A 21783-nucleotide genomic window follows, 5' to 3' on the forward strand; every position below is an offset into this window, starting at 1 on the left:
GGTGCTTGTAGGTAAAGATGCGGTTTACGAAGAGACGTCCCCTGGCAGCGCAGCTACAGCCAGGGTCCCGCTGAAGAAGCCTGGAAGCCCAGGTTTTCTCAGCTCGCCGGCCGGCTGGCTGTCCTTTGTGACCCGGTTCAGTGAACCGGGGCTGGAAATGGACATTCCTGGGACCGACCCTCAGAAACGCCAGCTCGGTGTCATTCCCACGCTGCAGGGGCGCCTGAAACAAAGTTGTTGGCGCGCCCTGAGCTGCGTGGCCACATGGCCTCGGCCCGGTGACTCGGGACCCTCGGAAGGTGGGCTCGGACCGCTGTCCCCCGACGTCAGGTCCTGTGACGCAGGCCCCTCCGCCACACTTCCCAAGCGGATGCTCCATCCATCCGGGGGTCATCCCGCCGAGGGGCTCACGACCGACCCGGGTCGGCAAAGTCCGGACGGCACGGAGGCAGTAAAAGGAAGGCGGCGGCGGCGGCGGGCGGCCCTTTGGCAGATACGACATGTGGACGGGCACGTCCGGCTCCGGCCGGCAGGGTCCTCGGGATGTGCTCCTGGCAGAAGCCGCGGCGACCCCTCCCCGCCGCCCACTGACCTTTCCGCCCTTTCGGACGCGACGGCGGGCCGGGGCCGTGCGCTTCTCTGCCAAGCAGGAAGCTGACTCGGCAGCGCCGGCGGCGGATGCGGCAGGGGGCCGCCGCGGCGCGCGCTTCTGCTCGGCCCGCCCTCGGCCGGACCCCCAGCGTCTCGCACCTCCCTGGAGGCCCGCGCCCCCGCCCCGCGCCGCCGGGCAGCCAATCACAGCGCTGCGCACGTGACGAGCGCTGCCGGCGATGACCTCATCCCTGGTGTGGGATGACGTCAAATTCAAGATGGATGGAATCACAGCGGCAGCGGCGGCTGCGGCGCGCGCGAGCCGAGTGTGAGCGGAAGGGGGCCCTGCGCCTGCCTCGGGGCTGGAGAGCGGTGAGTACCTGCCTTGCCCCTCGCTCCGTGAGAACGACGGGGCCCCGTGGTAGGCGACAGTCTCCCCGCAAAACGCGGCCTTTCCTGACGTAACTCTGAGGTGATTTCTCTCCTCTTTTTTCTCTCCACTAGCGGGCTGCGGTCGCTGGGGGTTCTGCGCGTGCGCCGGGGCAGTAACTCTTACGGAGCATGCCCTGGGCTCCCACGTCGCCGCTCGTGCCTCCGCGCTGCGCATGCTCTGTGCTTGCGCCTGGCTTTGCCCACGCTTCTGCGCACGCTCCGTGGCTCCGCGCTTTTCTCAACCGGCTGGGCTGGAGACGCCGTCCGAGTAGGGCGCGTGCTCGCGGCCTGGGGAGGCTCTTTCGGGCTGGCGGGTGTTGCAAGGTCCGCCTAAACGAGCCTGCTTGGGTCGTGGCCGGCCGTTGTCGCGACTTGTTCCGCCGTCCCGAGTCCCCGGGTTGTCCCCCGCCCTCCACTTACTGTCAGGTCGCACCCCGCCGCAGCCCTGCCGACCCGGCGGCAGGGGGCTGTCACCGCCCGCACGACCGACCGGGTCCCAAGTTGGCTCTCCCCATCCGCAGGCGGGCCGGGAGTCTGGACGTCTGCACATCCGTTTCCACCCAGAATCTCGTGAAGGAAGACCTGGTCTCCGATTTTCACCGCTTAGCGCCCAGCTTTCCCTCTTGGTGAAAGCCCCTTGTCCTGAAGGCTTTTGGGAGGGCAGGGGTGTGGCGGGAGGAGGTCCAGCCCCAGCCACAGCCCACCGCACCTGTTACTGGGACCCCAGTGGCCAGAGGTGCCCTGGAGCCCCTCAGGGAGTTGTCGTGGGTTTTCTTATCAGCCCACCCACACAGACCCACTGCCATGGAGTTGATTTCGACTCATGCAGACTCCATAGGACAGAGTACAACGGCACAGTAGGGCCTCTGGTCTGTACATCTCTCAGGAGGAGACAGCACCCAAGGGGTGGCTGGTGCATTTGAACCCCTGTTATTGCAGATAGCAGGCCAATACATAACCCACTGCGCCACCAAGGCGCCTTCTTAACACCTACACCTTATCTGGAACAAGCTTGAGCTCTTCCAGAAAGCATCCTTTATCGTTCTATCTTACATGCTGTATGGTTCTGGAGATAACACAAATGCAGCACATTGGAAGGAGGGTAATTTTGGAGGCAGGCACACCAAGGGGATTGCCTGACAGTTTGCAAGCGCTAACAGCTCTGGAGTTCTAGCATCAGAGGGCGTCATTGAATGGCAGCACAACCCAGTGCCTGTCCATAATCTTGACCGCCCAGTTGTCAATAGGGACCTTGCCTGTGTAAACCTTATTTAAGAGGCGATGGAAATGGGCTAACTCATTTTAGAAAGTTGTTAGAAATTATTGTAAGAAAACGTTTCCCACTGGTGCTTGAAGAAGTAAATCCTTCACCCATCTCGAATTCACTGTGCTTGTCAGCGCCACACAATATTGTTCTTTAAAGGAGCTGCGCGGGTGCTATGTCAGGTAAGCGTTGGACTATGCACCTCAAGGTCAACGGTTCAGACCTACCACCTGCTCCAAGGGAGAAAGATTTACCACTTTGGAAACTATCTAAGGCCACTTTGAGTCAGAATTAATTCAGCGGTACCAGAGTTGGAGTAGAAAAATCAATATTACAATGGTAGACATTTAGGACAGTTTTTGCGTAGAAGTAGAGTTTTAATTCATTTTTCAAAGAGCATTCATTGACTGTTTCAACCAGCCCCACTGCCCTTGAGGTAGTTCTAACTCGTGACGGTATATAAAGGGCTTGAGAGTAAATCTTTATGGGAGCAGAGAGCCTCGTCTTCGCCTGGTGAGTGGTTGCTGTTTGAACTGATGACCTGTGGGTAGCAGCCCAATGCCTAATCTCACAGCAGGCTTTATTTCACGTGCAACAGGCTTCCTTCTCAGGAAATGAAAAGGATCTAACCCCTCCTCTCAAGGAAATCACAGTAGCATCTAATAGTGTTACCCGTAGAAACTGACCAAGAAAAATGAATAACTGAAAGGAGCCCTGGTGGCACTGAGGGTTAGGCTAATGATAAGGCCAGTGGTTCAAACGTATCTGCCAGTTCAGGGGAGAAAGATGAGGCTATCTGCCCAAGTTAAGATTTATAGTCTCAGAAATTGTGTGTACGGTCACTGTAAGTCTACAAATTACCTCCATGGCCTTGGGTTTGGTTTTGGTTTAAGGAGCCTTTACGTCACTGAGAAAGGCCTCTAAAGGAGAGGGGGATCACTGATGGGGCAATTTTGATTGGCCTCGGGTCCGATGAAGATAGGAAACACAGGCTAGGGATGACAACTCATAGTAAGTGGCTATAAAAGAAAGAGAAGTTGTTTCTGCTTTAGGATGCCAGGCGATTAGCGGCAATTAAACTAAATAGACAATTTGTGAGAGCAAGGAGATAGGGGTAAGGTGAAGGAGGATGTTGCTACTAAGTACCACACTGCACCTGTCGACTTTCAGGTCCAAGTTTTAGTAGCACAGTAGTGAAAGTGCTAGGCTGCAAATCAAAAGGTTAGTAGTTCCAACCTGTCAGCTGCTCTCCAGGGGAAGGGTGTGTCAGGCTAGAGAGTCACCAGTACCCAACTGGAAGGCCCTGGGTTTGGGCTGGGATATACTTTGGTGGAACCCTTCAGTAGACACATGAGAGACTGGAGTCCCAAGTAGAAGTCTTAAAGAGAACAGATTTGGGAGTCGTCATCAAGCAATGCTTAGAGCTTTAAGAATTCATGAGAACAGCGAAGAAAGCTGCCGTTTGCTGGACTCTGTGACAGACCCATGGAACCTAAAGAAAAGCTAGGGTCTAGGGATCTCCAGGTTACTGATCATCCCCTCGTGCAATACATACTTGCCAGGGCTGGTTCTTAGCACTAAGGATAGATACATAGGAAGCTAAGTCAAAAAATATTGCCACAAAATAATTGAAACATTATTAAGCCAGAATATAAAAATGTGAAGCTATAGGGTGTTTAGGGTTTGTTTGTTTTTTTTTTTTGGACATTACTCCATGTAGGTCTTTACACTTCTAAAGGCAGCACTTCTATAACCCTTCCACAAAGAATTCTTTTTTTAATCGTTTTATTAGGGGCTCATACAACTCATCACAATCCATACATGCATCAGTCGTGTAAAGCACATCTGTACATTCATTGCCCTCATTATTCTCAAAACATTTGCTCTCCACTGAAGTCCCTGGCATCAGCTCCCCATTTTTTCCCTCCTTCCCTGCACCCCCTCCCTTATGAACCCTTGATAATTTATAAATTATTATTTTGTCATATCTTGCCCAGTCCGACATCTCCCTTCACCCACTTTTTTGTTGTCCGAACCCCAGGGAGGAGGTCATATGTAGATCCTTGTAATTGGCAAACCCTTCCTAACCCACCCTCCCTCTACCCTCCCAGTATCACCACTCACACCACTGGTCCTGAAGGGATCATCTGTCCTGGGTTCCCTGTTTTCAGTTCCTGTCTGTACCAGTGTACAGTACATCCTCTGGTCTAGCCAGTTTTGTAAGGTAGAATTGGGATCATGATAGTGGGGGAAGGGGACTTAGGAACAGAGGAAAGTTGTATGTTTCATCGTTGCTACACTGCACCCTGACTGGCTTGTCTCCTCCCCTAGACCCTTCTGTGTAAGGGGATGTCCAGTGGACTACAAATAGGCTTTGGGTCTCCACTCCCCTCATTCACAAGGATATGAATTTTTGTTCTGATGATGCCTAGTACCTGATCCCTTTGACACCTTTTGATCGCACAGGCTGGTATGCTTCTTCCATTCCACAAAGAATTCTATAGATGATTTACACCACAGCAGAACAGCAAGATCCTTGAGGGACTCATATCACATTCCTTCTAAATGTTCATAAGAGTTTGGGGAACAGAAGTGTGAAGGGACAAGGGCAGGGCTGTAGAGGGTAAAGTTTCCCAAGGAAATTCTCATAGGACAGCCCTTGCTACCATCTTAAGAATGAGCGGGTGCACTGTCATGATGGAGGGGGAAATTCCTCAGCCCAATTTTCCTGGCCCTTTTCTCACCAGTACAGGTTTTCGTTTGCATAAGCAGCCCCATGATACGCGCACCATGATAGGCCTTGAATTGAAATCGCAATGCTTTGGGTGCCACAAGCTTGCTGAGGCCAAGATGTTAGCTTCAAATTAGAAATCTAGAGCCATGTGCGATCCTAGCTTCAGTTCCCATTTCATCAGTGGTTATTTTGTGGTCATCTTCCACCAGTTTCTGGATGCCCGCCGTAGATTCTTCCTTCATTGAAGTGAACATTCTTCCATCTCTGACTTCTCTTTGACGTCTTTCTGACCATCCTTGATTCATCTCAAGTTTTGTTTTACGTGGGGCAGCATTGCCATGAATGTGCCAAAGCTCTAATGGTCCAGGAAAATGTCCGTTTGAGTTGAATTTTCTTTTTAAGACACCCTCACAAGACGTATATTACTGAGAGAATTTGCAGCCCTCCACAGAGAGATTTTTAATGAACTTGGGCTTGTATGTACTAGAACCTCACTAGCGATCCTTTTTTACTTAGCCCTGTAGATGAGGAAACAAGGGCATCAGCTTAGCGGGTGAACCGTGAGGGCGATGAGGCAGAGTAACTAAAGAGTGGTGCGTTAATGCAGGAAGATGACGTGTTGCGCTAGGTGAATGGCTGAATTGCTGATGGAGGTGGGGAGAGATTACTAACCCTCTGTACACAAGGTTACTTTTGAGCTAGCTCCTTCGGCGGATGTTGTTAAGAAGAGGTAAGAAAGGTATTTCACGTTGTGGATACTGGGTGCATCTATCCTACGAGCTTGTAGGATAGATGGAGGGTGTGTCCAATAAGGGTGGAACGATGAATTGTAGCCAGAATGTAGAATTATGTTTGCTAGACTGTGCAGTTTATAGTTCATCCAGGAAGTTTTAGAAAAATCAATACAGTATTTTCAAGCAGAGTAGTGGGGTGACCACTTTTGCTTTAGGAAAACCAAACGCATGATTCCATTCCTTTGTGCCTAATTCAAGTGTCAGCACAGAAAATCAATAAGCATTTATTGTTGTGCAAGTTACTGTGTTAGGCATTTTGAAGAGGGTTCACGTGCAATAGATTCTCATTCCCTGGGGAACTCACAAGCATACTGTAGAGATACAGATGGCAGACAATATAAGCCAATGAATAAACACAACATGAAATGGTGCAGGCTCTTTGTAATCCATCAGAAAGGAGAGGTTTGCTCATTATAAACTGAAGTGATCAAGGCAGACTAGTGGGATGTGAAAATGATTCATACTCATGTTGAGAGAGTGGCAAGGTGAAGTCTCTCACTCACTGCCATCAAGTTGATTCTAATAAGGACCCTATAAGACAGGGCAGAACTGCTCCTGTTGGCTTCTGAGCCTGTAACTCAACAGGAGTAGAAGTCCTATTCTTTCTCCCACATGGACTGGTGGTTTCAAACTGCTTACCTTGTGGTTAACTGCCCAATATTTACCCCACTCCTAACACCTGGGCACGAGAGGAGGTACACTCACTGCAATTTAGTTAATACCGACTCATAGTGACCCGAAGCACAGGGTAGAACTGCCCCAGAGAGTTTCCAAGACTAACTGTTTACAGGAGTAGAAAAGCCAAGGAGCCACTGGTGGTTTTGAACTACTAGCCTTGCAGATTGCAGTCCAACACATAACCCCTATGCCACCAGAGCTCCTAAGATGATGTATAGGATATTCCAAATTGGGAAATAGAATGAACAGAAGCAAGATGGGCAGGTTGTGTCTCAAAGCAAAATGACTGGCTCTGTTCAGTTGGGTCTCAGCTAAAATATCAGGTGAAGGTATTTTCTGACAGTCCTCTCTAAAAGGTCTCCAGTTACTTCACCCAGCCACGGCACCCTAATTATTTCCACCCTAGCACTTGGCACAATCTAAACTTATCTTTATATGTTTCCTTGTTTATCATCTGGCTTCCCTCACTACTTAGTGGAGGCCTTATCTGTTTTGTACACCCCTGTATGGAGATATGTATCACCACACTTGGTACATGGAAGCTTTTGTTTTTATGAGGCTCAATCTAGCAACAGCATGAAGTATGGTTTTTGAAGGAACAATGAATACCACTTGGGAAAATATTAGTTAGGCTCCTTTAATAACCAGGAACATAAACTGGCTGACTGGCTTGAATAGAAAAGGTAATTTATTGCCAAGTTAAAGGGTTGCTCTTATGTTTAAAAAAAATCTAAAGGGTTGAGCCAGACAGGACAAAAACTAGGACGACTTGAGGAGTGTTTGTAGCAGGTACTGGCATGCTTCATTTTCACACCATTGCTCAGATAAACCAGCTCTGCTCAGCCGGCCTTCTTACTCCCCCAGAATGATCGTCCAAGGGAAAATGCTCAGTTGGCTTGATTCTGGTGATTCTGGTGGTGTGACTACTACCCCTGAGTGAGGGGACAAAGTTTGTTCTTCCAAAGCACAGTCAAGGGTCAGGAGGAGGAGGAATGACTGCTGGGTGGCTCAAACCAAAGAACAAAAGTCTGCTCTGCCAACAAAGTGCAACTGAAGAGCAGTAACTATGTTGTTGTAGAGTGATTTGGCTGGACATGGAAAGAACACATTCAACCCACATCAAACACACACTCCTGAGAATAAAGGTATACGAAGCAGTAACATTGCTACTCTTGAAAGATTGGATAAACTATAGCTTTGGAAACTGAAGCATTTGACATAACGTTTGAGTGTTGTCCAGTGAGATGATGATGAGACTTAGACTCAGGCAGCCTAGTAGAATCAAATAGAGTTAGGGCGAAATGATGGTGATGGTTTGTGGGCAGTGAATGTGTGTCTGTATATGTGTGTACAGTCCAATATAGATGCTTTGGATTTTTTACACACTTGTAATACATGCATTTTTCCTTTTGTCTAACATCATGGTTAAGGCTTGAAAAGCCATCCCACAACCTTGCAAAAGATCATGTGTGCACTTTGTTTCATGTTTTGGATGCAAAGACATGTTTTTCTGTAGAACTAGTAGTAAAAGTTTTGTGGACTAGTCTTGGAGCCATTTTAATTTTTTTATGTTGCTTAGCAACAACTCCAACCTATGTTTTAGTCTCCCGTTTGAAAGAAGATGAGGTTCCTTATGCCTCTTTCAAAGTCCCCATTTCAGCCCTTGTTCATCTCCTCTTACTGTTATAGCAACCTGTGTAGAGCAGAGCAAAGCACTGCCCACTCCTGCACCGTCATGATGATGTTTAAGTGCATTTCGGGAGTCTTTTGTCAACCCAGCTTATTGTGAGTTTCTCTCATTTTCACTGACCTTCTACTTTAGGACAACCATACTATTATTTTCTAGCTATTGGTCTTTTTTGATTACTTGTCCAAAGCAAGCACTACTTAGTCTTAAGATCCTTGTTACCAAGGAGACCAATTTGTTCATTCTTCTGGGGTCCATGAGATACTGAATATTTTTGCCAGCACTGTAATTCAGGTCTGTGTTTTCCATTGTCCAGCTTTGACACACATACTGTTTGTTGTCAGAGGCAGTTGAGTCGCTTCTAACCCCAGCGACCCAACAGAGGGATGCTGAGCCGTCCTTCGGATACAATCTCTGATAATCGACTCAGCATACAGAGGACACACTTGGCACACACCTTTTTAAAAATTTTAAATCACACCCTATTCCCATGTTCTGTTCTCAAAACTACCTCTTGATCCATGCACAGGTTCTGCATGAGCACAATGAAGTGTTTGGAATTTCCATTCTTCTCAAAGCTGCCCATAGTTTGTTGTGATCCGCACAGTTGAATGCCTTTGCATCGTCAACAAAAACACAAGCGGACGTCTTTCTTGTCTTCGCGGCTTTCAGCCAAGAGCTATCTGACCTCAGTAATGATAGCCCTCAGAACACATCCTATTCGGAATCTGGCTTGAACCTCTTGTAGACCACCTGTTGGGGTCCTGCTGCAACTGTTGGTGGGTGATTTGCAGCAGAATTTTACTTGAATGTAATATCAATGATACTGTTCTGTCATGTGCTCTGTTGAGTCACCTGCCTTTGGAATAGGTACAAATATGGATCTTTTCCAGCTGGCTAAGTAGCTGTCTTCTAAATTTCTTGGCATAGATGGATGAGTGCTTCCGGTGCTTTATCAACTTAACTTGTGGAAACATTTCAATTGGTATTCCATCAACTTCTTGACTAATGCCTTTACTGCTGCTTGGAATGCAGGATCGCTGGTTCTTGAAATGGTTGGATGTTGACTAGTTTTTTTAGTATAGTGACTACTTTTTCCCATCTTCCTGCATCGTTCAATTATGTTGCCATACAATCTTTGAATTGTATCTCAAGGCTTGAACTTTTTCTTGAGTTCTTTCAGGTTACGGTATGGTTTGCATGTTCTTCCCTTTTAGTTTTCCAGGTTTTTATGTCCTCTGGGTTTTTGTGGCTATCATTATAACAGTTCCCTCTGTCTTCTCCAGCTGCTTCTTGACATTTTCTGTTCGACTCCTTTACTTCATCATTTCTTCCATTTGCTTTAGCTACTCTAGAATTAAGAGCAAGTGTCAGTCTCTTCTGATGCCCACTTTGATTTTTCTTCACGTATGAAGCTCTTGACGATCTGTCATTAGTGTTGCATGTGTCAAACTGTACTTGAGATGCTCTCGAAATGCAGGTGAGATAATACTCAAGGTCGTATTTGGGCCCTCTTGGACTTGTTTTAATTTTCTTCTGCTTCAACCTGAACTTACTTAGAGCAATGAATGGTCTCTTCCACAATCTGCTGCTGGCCAGGTTTTAGCTGCCAATAGTGAATTTCTCCATTGTCTCTTCCCACAGATGTAGGCAGTTTGATTTCTGTGCCTGCCGTCTAGAGAAGTCCACATGCACAGTTGCCTTTTCTGTTGTTGAAAAAGGCCATATTTCCCACCTACTCCTTCCTCTTTGTTTCCAACCTTTGCATTTCATTTGCCAATAATTATCAATGCATTTTGATCCCATGTTTGCTTCCATTTCTTCATTAGCTTTAGTAGTTGGTCTGCAAACTTGAATAATAGTTGTATTAATTGGATTTCCTTGTCTATGGATATATAGTATCCTATCACAGAGAGCACTGTACTTCAAGATAGATCTTGAAATGTTCTTTCTGACCGTGAATGCACTGCCATTGCTCACTCCTATGTAGTAAACAGTATGCTTTTCCGATTACAAACAGTATGCTTTTCCAAAATTACCAATCCATTTCAGCTCACTAATGCCTAGTATATTGATTTTTATGCATTTGTTTCATTTTTGACCACTTTCAACTTCCTAGATTCATACTTTGTACATTCCAAATTTCAAATATTAATAGATGTTTGCCACTATTTCTTCTCATTTTGAGTTATGCTGATCAACAAATGAAAGTTCCCCAAAGCATTCCTCTCTCAGACCTTATTTTATCCACATACTTCAAGAAGGTAACTCTTCCGTTGGCACATTTCAAGTGCCTTCCAACTTGAAGGGCTCATCTTCTGGTACTTTCTCTGACAATGTTCTGCTTGCTGTTCATTAAGTTTTCCGTGTGTGACATATTTCAATGCTTTCCATAAAATTTTCCCTGGCTGTTTTCCTCCAAAGTAGACATCCTATTTCTTCTTGGGCCTCTGTTCTCAGCCTGGGAGCTTAAGCCATTTCACTTTGAGTGGCCCTGCTGGTATTGGAAATACCAGTGACACAGCTTCTGGCATCTGAGCAACACAAGCTACCACAGTATGACAAACAAAATTAAAATGACAGTCTTCTTAGGTCTTCCTTATTCATTGTCCAGTTTTCTCATAAAAAGTAGGTAATTGAAGAACTCTGCTTTAGGTCAGGAACACCTTAGTCCTCAAAGTGACACATTTGCTTTTTAACACATTAAAGAAATCGTTTGCAGTGATCTGACCATTGTCATATAGTCTGCGTTCTCAGATTATTTGCTCAATGTACAAATTAAGTAATTATGGTGAAAGGATATAACTCTGACTCACATGATTGAAAAGACAATAGTTAGGGTCTTCTTTGATATCACATGCAAATAAAATGTTGCTGAAGATCAATGGTTGCAGCAGTACATTGACAGGGAAATGCTAGAGGTTCAGGCCAGATTCAGAAGAGAATGCGGAACAAGAGATATCATTGCTGATATCAGATGGATCGTGGCTGAAAGCAGAAAATACCAGAAAGATGTTGTTAAGTGTTTTGTGGACTATGCGAAAGTCTTCATTCAACTGTGTGAATTATAACAAAGTATGAATATCCTTGCGAAGAGAGGAAATTCTAGACTACTTCATTGTGCTCATGTGGAACTTGTACGTGGGTCAAGAGGCATTTGTGCGAAAAGAGCAAGGGAATACTGTGTTGTTTAAAATCAAGAAAGGTGTGCACCACAATTGGGTCCTCACTAAACTTCCTCAGTTTGTATGCTGAGCAAATGAGACTGGATTATATGAAGAAGAATGAGGCGTCAGGATTGGAGAAAGACTTATTAACAACCTGGGATGTGCACAGGACAGAACCATGCTTGCTGAAAATGAGGACTTGACGCATTTGCTGATGAAGATCAAGAATTGCAACCATTAGTATGGATTACAACTCTAAGTAAAGAAAACCAAAATCCTCACAACTAGACCAATAGGTAGCATCAATAAATGGAGAAAGGGTTGAAGTTGTCAAGGATTTCATCTTGCTTGGATCCACAATCAATGCTCAGTCGAGATCAAAAGATGCTTTATTTAAAGTATTGAAAAGCACGATGTTACTTTAAGGACTAAGGTGCACCTGACCCATACCATGATATTTTCATATGCCTCATATACATGTGAAAATTGAACATTAAATAAAGAAGACTGCAGAATTGTTGGTACATTATTGTGGTGCAGGGGAAGAATATTGATAGTACCATGGACTACCAAGAGGAAAAGCATCCGGATGAAGATAGAACAAGAATGGTGAGACATCATCATTAGGACATCAGGAGAGACCCGTCCCTGGAGAATACCATGCTTGGTAAAGTAGAAGGGCAGCACGAAAGAGGAAGACCCTCGGTGAGATGAATTAGCACAATACCTACAACAATGGGTTCAAACATAAACCATCTGTGAGGATGGCACAGGACCAGGCAGTGTTTTATTCTCTCATGCAAGGCGTCACTATCATGTTTATAGATCCAGTTAGAAAGAGTTTGGTATTCCCATGGCTCATCTTGTAGTGTTCTTCTATCCAAGTGCCTAGAATTTATGTCTGTGTTTAGCTTTCTTCTGATTCTATTCCCAAAGTGCTGTTGCCTATCTCCCTCTAACGTATTTGCTTTGAATTAATTTATATCTAATTTATCATCCCCCCCCCAAGCATTTAGTACCTGAGGAAGGAATCTGTGAGGTAATACTGTGTAATAACTTACTGGCACCCAGTTGTGAAAGGCTTCGTCGCTACGGAAAGGGTGTGGGGGTCCATTCTGGCCTTCTTTGGCTACCCTAGGGAGAAGGGCAATCCAACTCGTCACCACACCCAGGCCCATCATCCCAAGGCAGGGGTCAGACACGTGTCTACCCTCTGTTCTTTTCTCCCCTGTTGTGACACTGACCAGTTCTCTCTCTGCTAGTTCAAGAATCGGTTGCAATGACCACATAGAACTCACAAGTGATACCCATGATTAAGAGAACTTAGTAGGGAATTTACCACAAGCCAGGCTCAGGAAACATTAAGGTTGCAGTCATTGGCCACGGCTACCTCCATCCTCAGCCAGCAACGAAGTCTCTCTCTTTAGTCCCCAGCATCTCAACTATGTGGTCACTTGGCCTCTGTCTCCATGGGCCAGGAAGCAGCATAGCCTCTCTGCTCTGGTCCAGTCGCCTATGGCTCAGTCTCCATCGCTTCAACTGGATCTCCAGCATGCTACAATGGTGGCTCTTCTTCCCTGATGGTCCTGGCAATTCGCTCCCTTCTGAGATGGCTCTCTGATGTGAAGGTGTGGTTTTTGTCTTTCAGCAGATCTTACTCACAATATATCCCACCTTAATCCCGACTGTTAGCATAAGAGAACTCCCACCAAAATAAGAGTTTAACCACTAGTGATTCTCAACCTGTGGGTCACAACCCCTTTAGGGGTCAAACGACTTTCACAGGTGTCGCCTAAGACCATCGGAAAACACATATTTCCGATGGTCTTAAGAATTGAGACCCCGCTCCTCTACCCATCTCCAGGTGGGTCCTCCGACATGCAGATATGCCCACATACATGTACCTTGCATGAACAGTTTGTTACCTGTGCTACACCATACTTCAAGATAAAATTTCATTTGTTTGTCATTAGAAGTAAATATTTCACAATATATAATTACATATTGCTTTTGTGATTAATCTGATGTTTTCATTATGTTTAATTTGAAAATACATCTTGCATGTCAGATATTTAGATTACAACTCATAACTAGCAAAATTACAGTTGTGAACTAGCAACGGAAGTAACTTACATGTTAGGAGGTCACGACAACATGAGGAAGAGGAACTGTATTAAAGGATCGCAGCATTAGGAAGGTTGAGAGCCACGAGCTGGGGTTTATAATCATCACAAAAGGCATATGGCTAAAAGGGCCCTATTCATTGGCTACATTTCTCTAGCCATTCTAGGGAATTCAGGGCAAGTCTGAAGTCATTTTTTAAGATCAGGTAGCGTTCTTGAACTATGCCTGTAGTAGGTATGAAAATGGAGCCTTGGGTATTGTTGAAATAGTTAAATGCCTTGCACCCCAAACTTTCTCTATTGTCCCCACTATTCCAAGTACCCCCACCTGCAGCTCCTTGGCAAAATTGGTTGCGTCCTAAAATCAGTATTCTCCTGACATTTTCACATTGTTTTAATTCTTTGTGACTAGCCCAACAGTACAATGTGTGCTACTAGAAAACAGCAGGTTGGCCTTAGCTATTCATGTCCATATCACCAGCTCCCCTGATGATGTGTGGTATGTAACAGGCCTTTTTTAAAAAAAAAAAAACATTTTATTAGGGGCTCATACAACTCTTATCACAATCCATACATATACATACATCAATTGTATAAAGCACATCCGTACATTCTTTGCCCTAATCATTTTCAAAGCATTTGCTCTCCACTTAAGCCCATTGCATCAGGTCCTCTGTAACAGGCCTTTATAACACATCTATGTAAGGAAGAGAGGAAGGGGCGGGGTGGGAGGCGGCAGGTAGCATGTTTTCCATGTGGGGAGTGCTAAATACAAGGGGTGGGGGGGCTTCAAAAAGTTTGTGAAGATTTTCCATTATTTCATTCCATTGTACCACAAACTTCTTTAAAGTCCCTTCATACAGTGGGAGCTTGCTAACTTATCTTTCGTTCACTGTGACAAGTCCATTGCTGGGTAGTGTCCCACTTTGCAGTTGGGGAAGCTAGAACTTAGAAAGGTGGTGCTCTGCTCTTCACAAGGTGATCCACCCAGGAGGTGGCACAGAGAGGAGTTGAGGTAAGTAGGTCTAAAAAGCCTTTTCTGTGGAGCTCTCATGTCTGCCATGAGTTGTTAGTCATAAAGATTCTCTCATTTTGAAATTTCAGGAAACACCATGAAATAGAAACACTTCAGGCAGACTTTGGGAAGATTTTGCCTGCAGGAATCCAAGTGGTAAGCAAACTAGCCCTCTTTCAGAATCTGGGTTCCCTGGGGAGTTTCCTCTAAGCTGTTTCTGCCATCCACCCAGGCTTCCCTCCTTCCACATCTCGCCCACTCTTTAGAGCCCCCTGATTTTCCACTGGACTGAAGTGGTGGTAGGATCTGTCCTGGGTTGATGAGTCCGGGGGTTGTGTTAGGCCTAATTGACTAGGGAAACTAACCAATGATACTCATATAAGAGAGAGCTTTGTATCAAGAAGCTTTATATATCAGGAAAACATCCCAGGCCAGTAAGTCCATAAGTCCTTTAGACTCACACAGCCACATGCGATGATGCAGCGTGCAGGGAGATCATAGGCTGGTGGGTGCAAAGTCCCATGGATCCAATGCCACAGTTCATCACAGGGCTCTGGTGGACTTCCAGGTGTCTCCCCAGCAAGAAGGTGAAGCAGAGAGAGAAAGAGAGAGGTTCCCAGGAGCCTCCTTAAAAGGAGGTCAGCCCACAAGGAGGCACCATTAGGCTGTGATCTGATTGACAGACTTGACTCCACCCCCTACACATCAAGTTGACATGAGATTATGTAACATACCACAGGGAACTAGGACAGCACTGGCTGAACATGTTGGTATGTAAGAGCTTTTCAGCTTGTGATGGACTGGTTTCCACAAGGTAGCGCAGATGATATTTTGAGAATTAACCCCTATCTGGATCAGAAAAACCTAATGTAGAGAAAATATATAGCAACAAAGCTGGTCTGAGTAGCAGAAAAATCAGGCTTGTAGAATTCAGTCTGTCTCCAGACTACCTACCACAAATGGCCTGACTGGCCTCTCTGGTGGCATTTCACAGTTGACACTTCACGTTGGGACATTGAATGGTGGATCCACTTCCTGCTCATAATCCTTGAGTATGACATGTTTTAGCCCAAGGCCCTTAGGCTCTGTCGCTCTCTCTAGCCTTGTTGCCTGCCCTCCCCTTCCCCTCTGCTCTGCTTGATCTCTCAACACTGGACACAGCGTTGTCTTCCTTCAGTTGCTCATCACTCTTCTTCCCTGCCGCTCTCCAGGCTGTCTCCCTCCTCCTTGGTCATCTCCTACTGAATGCCTTGCCTGACCACTCTCATATCTGGTTCAGCTGCCCATACCTGTGCTCCAAAGACTTCTGTATACAGTACGCCCTCCTAGTGCTGCGATTTTAAGTACTTAGCTTTCTACACTGTGGTAACTGATTGACTGTGGTCCCATCCCTACAAGTCTTGATGCTTAGATCAGGACTGTGCTTATGAGATTGAGACCACCATCCACATTTAGCAGCCTTTCTGGACAAACTTCATCGATGTATAGTGACAAGTCACATATGTGGTCGAGAGCACAGGCTGTAGAACATGACTCTCAGTTCCACACGGAGTGATGGCAATGCTAGCTCAGATGAGGATAAGAGAATGAGAGAAAGCTAGAAGCAGTGTGGTGTAGGGGTTAAGAGTGTGGCTTTGAGTCCGACCACCTGGATTTGGATCCTCTGTTCCTAATTACTGTTTGTTAGACCTTGAGTAGGTGGCTGGTCTAAGTTTTCTCATCCGGACAATGGGGGTAATTAAAATTACCTCTAAGAATGGTGTCTGACATCTAACCTGACAAGACAGGAAGTGGAGAATCAGCATCCGCACAGTTCTTGCAGACCATACTCAAAATTTGGAAAATAACAGTTACAATTCAGGTAAAAGAACCCTTGGTATACAGTTCTTCAGGTCAGAGCACCCCCTCCCAGTCATTGCAAGAAGCCCTTGGTCCCGCAGCCTATTTAGGCAAAGATTCTAAACATCGCTTAGTTCTTTACCTATAAGCCTCAGCTGGAAGGCACTCAACTTGCTCCAAGGGTCAGCAAACCTTTCTCCCTCAGTTAAGTTTCTGGAGGCCCCTCCCTTTGCCAGTAGTCTTCCTGCGGTGGGTGGGGAGCCTCCACTTTCTCTCTCTGTGGGCCAGAGGCCCACTGCTCTGTTGCATAATCTTGGTTCTGCCACTGCTACTTCTCGTATGTCACAGCTCTCTGTCTCGAAGGTTACCTCATGTTTGCATATTCCTTTAGTAGGAATCGCAAAGACTGACTAACCATAGCAAGTAATTCACTACACCACAATACCTCATAGAATTGTTGTCAGTATTGACACACATGAAAAATGTATACATAGCATGTGGCAGAAAGCACTGAAATATTCGTTATTCTTAGGTGCCCAATTCCCATTTGAATGGAGAATGTGAATGAATATGGATGAGAATCCATAAATGAATGGAGAATCAATGATTCTGCCCAGATTCATCAGATTCATCATACCTAGCTACTTTTCAGGCAGGCATTCTCATTAATGACTCAAAATCAAGATTATCATCAAATAGGTAGCTTTAAACCTTTAATAATTTTCAGAGACAGTATTGTTTTGTCCTACTACACTCTATAAGTGAATTCCATATTATTCCCTAGATCCTAGACTTTTTGTTTTTAGGTTATAAGCGATACTGGGCCAAGAGATTGGAGAAATTACTTAAGTGTTATCCAGAAAGGGAAAAATGCAGAACAAAATTCAAATCCTTATGGAATCCAACTTTCTAGACCTATTGTGGCTGAACGATGAGCCCCTGAATTCGTGTTTCTATCTTGAAACTTTAAAAGACCTATACTTAAAACCACGCACTGATTTAGCTTAAGTAGTCCATGTCTGCTTCAATCACTATGCTTTTAAGCTCCATCTGAATGGGATCAAAGTGGTAACAGTAATGCAGACGATTACGTAAGAAACTTAGGAGGAGTGTTGACATTAATTGGGGGGGGGGGCATTCAGAAAATGAGAACATTCATGGTTGCACAGCTCAAAGAATGCGATCGATGTCTCTGAATTGGACAAATAGACCTTGTAGGTCGGTGTATGTTCCGCTGCGTATATTCTCAATATCGGCAATAAAAACACTTCAAAAATAGAGATTGTAATCATTTCAACGGAGCATAAAGAAGGAAACCTTTCTAATCAAAGAAGAGTGAACAACCGTTACTGTTCAGTGGGCAGTGGGTGCAGGCGGTTCCTGGAATGTCCATTGATACAGAAAGCTTGGTTACTCCTCATTCGGTACCTTTCCCATATCGAGGCCTTCAAATGCCTTTGGTGCCTTAGTTGAGGTTTCCCTAAAAACGGACTCAGGGATAACAGATACAGACCAAAACCAAACTCACTGCCATTGAGTCGATGCCAACTCACAACAGACCTATAGGACAGGGTAGAACTGTCCCTTTGAGTTTCTGAGAGTGTAACTCTTTCCCAGAGTAAAAAGCCCCATCTCGCTCCTGAGGACCAGCTGGGCAGCTGGTGGTTTTGAACTGCTGACCTGGCAGATATAGACACAGACCATTTATTTGAGAAATGATCCTGAAGAAATATAAGAAAGGGAATGGAGGAAACACAAGAAAGGGATTAGAGTAAAATAGACAGGGAGGACACCTTGGTACAGAGCATTAATTAACAGGTTCCTGCTCATATTTAGAATTTCAGAACTAAAAAAAAGTCTGAACTCTGATTCTTTGTTAAATTCCATCTCAAGTAAGACCAATCATGTTCTTCCCGTTGTTCAGGCAGAATCCTTGCCATCATCTTTAATCCCTCTCCTTCTCTTGCCCTCTGTACTCAGTCCATTTGACTCTGACTGATTCTGCCTTGACCTTCACTGCTACCATCCTGGACCCAGTCACCACCATGTCATCCCTCACCTGGATTATTGCCATCGACACCTCAGTGCTCTCCCAGCCTCACCCTCCATGCTTCATTCTCAATGGCATAGGCAGAGTGAGGCTTTTACAACAAAATTCAGTTCAATGTCATGCCTTTGCTCAAAGGCTCCCGGTGGCTTCTAGCCTCACACAGTTTGACTTATCATTGCTTCTCAGTTGTCTTCCATGACTGTCCCTGGAGGGCTACCTGACTCTTCCTCCGCTGTCATGTTCTTCCCAAAGTTACCCCTTTGGGTCTCGAGTGAAAGACCACTTCCTTAAGGTCTTGAGGGAAGGACCAAGTAGTCATAGATGTACCCAGTTAAGGAGTCCCTTTTAATAGTCAAAACAAGGATCACAGCACTGCTGAGAAGAAAAGGTGACTGTATAGAATCAAACAAAGATGTTGCGTGGATGTGGACGTTTGGGGCCTTTTCAAAGGAGAAAACTAAGACAAGGGTCAAATATGGAAAGTCAAGCATTATTTGGGTTTGAAGTCGCTTCATCTACATGGAATGCATGTGGGGTGAATCTGTACCTTTTCCTTTGACACTGAATTAAGCATGAATTCAATACTGGTTTTGAAAATATGGCTTTGTACAACCCAAAGTTAATGAACCAACCTTTTTATAAAGAAAATTACAAATTTGAAGTACAGTCAGTTCATAATAACAAACTGGTGTTACTTTATGATGTACATCAAAGCATTATTGTTAATGTCACATGTTAAAGATGTTTTAGGGTATGCGGAAGTATCTAATGCCGTTTATGCACAGAAAGGTATACTATAGACTGTATACCAAATCAACCAAAAAACTGACTGGCATTAAGTCCATTCCAACTCAGCAATGCTTAAGTGACTCTCTAGGACAGAATAGAACAGCCTCTGGGTTTCCTAGACTGTAATTCTTTACAACAATGGAGAGCCTAATCGTTCTTCTGCAGAGCAGCTGGTGGTTTCAAACTACTGACTTTGAGATTAGCAGCCCAACTCGACCCACAGTGCCACCAAGACTCCGCTGTACAGCATACTAGACTAATAACTGACTGACATGAGATAAGAGTCATGCTGCACTGTTCTCATTGTTGTGAAAATTTGATTGAGATGAGAACAGAGCTCATTCATAATCTTGGTGCTGCCTATACCTATTAATATTGTGACTTCTGAAAATAAGTAGCACAGTATACATTATGTGTTCATTGCAAATCAGTTGCTACCTCATCTAATCACTGCAACATGCCTTCAGAGCACATAATTCTTCCTTCCATCCACACTAGAGACCAGGTGCAGAGAGGCTAAGAAACAAGCTCTCATTTTTCTCTCTTGGAGCCACTGGTGGATTCCAACTGTTAACCTTATGGTTAGCAGGTCAGTGTATAGCCTGCCACACCACCTGGGCTGCTAAGGAATGGAAGCAGTCGCCAAAGGAATAAAGACTCTGTGAGTGGGCTTGTACAAAATGGAATTTTCTCCCAGACATTTTGAAGGCCCTTCCTGTAATAAACCTTTGGTTTTCAAATATTTTCTCTTTATATACCTGCTAAGTTCCAAGAACATTTTTGCTGCTAATGCTAGGCTTTTTAAAAATTATTATTATTAATCATTTTATTGGGGGCTCATACAACTCATCACAATCCATACAAAAATCAATTGTATAAAGCACACCTGTGCATTCCTCATCATTCTCAAAACACTTGCTCTCCACATAAGCCCCTGGCATCAGCTCCTCATTTTTCCCTCTCCCTCCCGGCTCACCCCTCCTTCATGAACCCTTGATGATAATTTACAAATTATTTTGTCATCTCTTACACTGTCCAATGTCTCCCTTCACCCACTTTTCTGTTGTCCGTCCCCCAGGGAGGATTTTATATGTAGATCCTTATAATCAGTTCCCCCTCACTACCCCACCCTTCCTCTACCCTTCCGGTGTCACCACTCTCAGCACTGATCCTAAAGGGATCATCTGTCCTGGATTCCCTGTGTTTTCACGTTCTATCTGTTAGTGTACATCCTTTGGTCTAGCCAGATTTGAAAGGTCGAATTGGGATCATGATAGTGGGTGGGGTGGAAGCATTTAGGAACTAGAGGAAAGTTGTAGGTTTCATCATTGCTACCTGCACCCTGACTGGCTCATCTCCCCCGGAGACCCTTCTGTACGGGGATGTCCAGTTGCCTACATAGGAGCTTTGGGTCCCCACTCCGCATTCCCACTCATTCACAATGATAGGATTTTTTTGTTCTTTGATACCTGACACCTCACCCCTTCAATACCTTGTGATCACACAGGCTTGCGTGCTTCTTCCTTGTGGGCTTTGTTGCTTCCGAGCTAGATGGCCGCTTGTTTACCTTCAAGCCTTAAAGACCTCAGACACTATATCTTTTGCTAGCCGCGCACCATCAGCTTTCTTCACCACATTTGCTTATGCACCCATTTGTCTTCAGCGATCATATCTGGGAGGTGAGCACACAATGATATGATTTTTTTGTTCTTTGATGTCTGATAACTGATCCCTTCAGCACCTCGTGATCACACAGTTTGGTGTGCTTCTTCCATGTGGGTTTTGTTGCTTCTGAGCTAGATAGCCACTTGTTTACCTTCAAATCTTTAAGACCCTAGATGCTAGGTCTTTTTTTTTTTTTTTTTTTAGTTCAAGGATTGTTGGCCTTTAGGAGTGTTTTCCAGTCCAATCTGTTGGGGCACCACACTCTGGCCCCAAAGTCCACTTTCAGCATTCCCTGGGGACCTTGCCACTCCATTCCCTTGCTGTTCCGCTGCACTCCCCCAATGGCTATATCTTTTTATAACAAGGCTCCTTCAGCTTTCTTCACCACATTTGCTTGTGCACCACCTGCTTTGTCTTCAGTGATCTTGTCAGGAAAGTGAGCACCATGGAATGCTAGTTTAATAGAACAAAGTATTCTTGCATTGAGGAAGTACTTGAGTGGAGGTCCAGTGTCCTTCTGCTACCTTAATACTAAACCTATAAATATATGCACATAAATCTATTTCCCCATCCTCATATAGAAATATATTTACATATGTACATGCCTTTATTTAGACCTCTATAAATGCCCTTTCCCTCCTAGCTCTTTCCTCTATTTCCTTTTACTTTCCTCTTGTCCCCCTATCATGCTCAGCCTTCATTTGGTTTCAGTAATTCCTCTCAGTTACATTACCTTGATCACGCCCTACCAGGCCTCCTACACCCTCTTCACCAATGATTTGGATCACTTGTGTTGTTCCCTTGTCCCTGGGTTTGTTAACACCACTTCCTATCCTCTCACTTCTCCCTCTCCCCTGTCTCCCCAAGACTGTCAATCCCGTTGTTTTCTCCTCCAGATTGTTCATCTAGCCTATCTTATTTAGACAGACCTGCGGAGATAATAACATGCACAAAA

General features: G+C 45.1%; 1 protein-coding gene across 2 annotated transcripts in view; it reads left to right on the plus strand.

Annotated features, from left to right (window-relative positions):
• The first annotated feature begins 823 nt into the window (after positions 1-823).
• The window catches only part of LOC142439712 (zinc finger and BTB domain-containing protein 21), a 28770-nt gene continuing 7810 nt past the window's right edge, over positions 824-21783 (plus strand). For both annotated transcript variants that reach the window (XM_075542267.1, XM_075542268.1), the window contains exons 1-2: positions 824-963; positions 14575-14641. The gene's annotated coding sequence lies outside the window, so the exon portion shown is untranslated. The remainder of the gene's footprint in view (positions 964-14574; positions 14642-21783) is intronic.

This window comes from Tenrec ecaudatus, chromosome 2 (genome assembly GCF_050624435.1).
Source record: "Tenrec ecaudatus isolate mTenEca1 chromosome 2, mTenEca1.hap1, whole genome shotgun sequence".
NCBI lineage: Eukaryota > Metazoa > Chordata > Mammalia > Afrosoricida > Tenrecidae > Tenrec > Tenrec ecaudatus.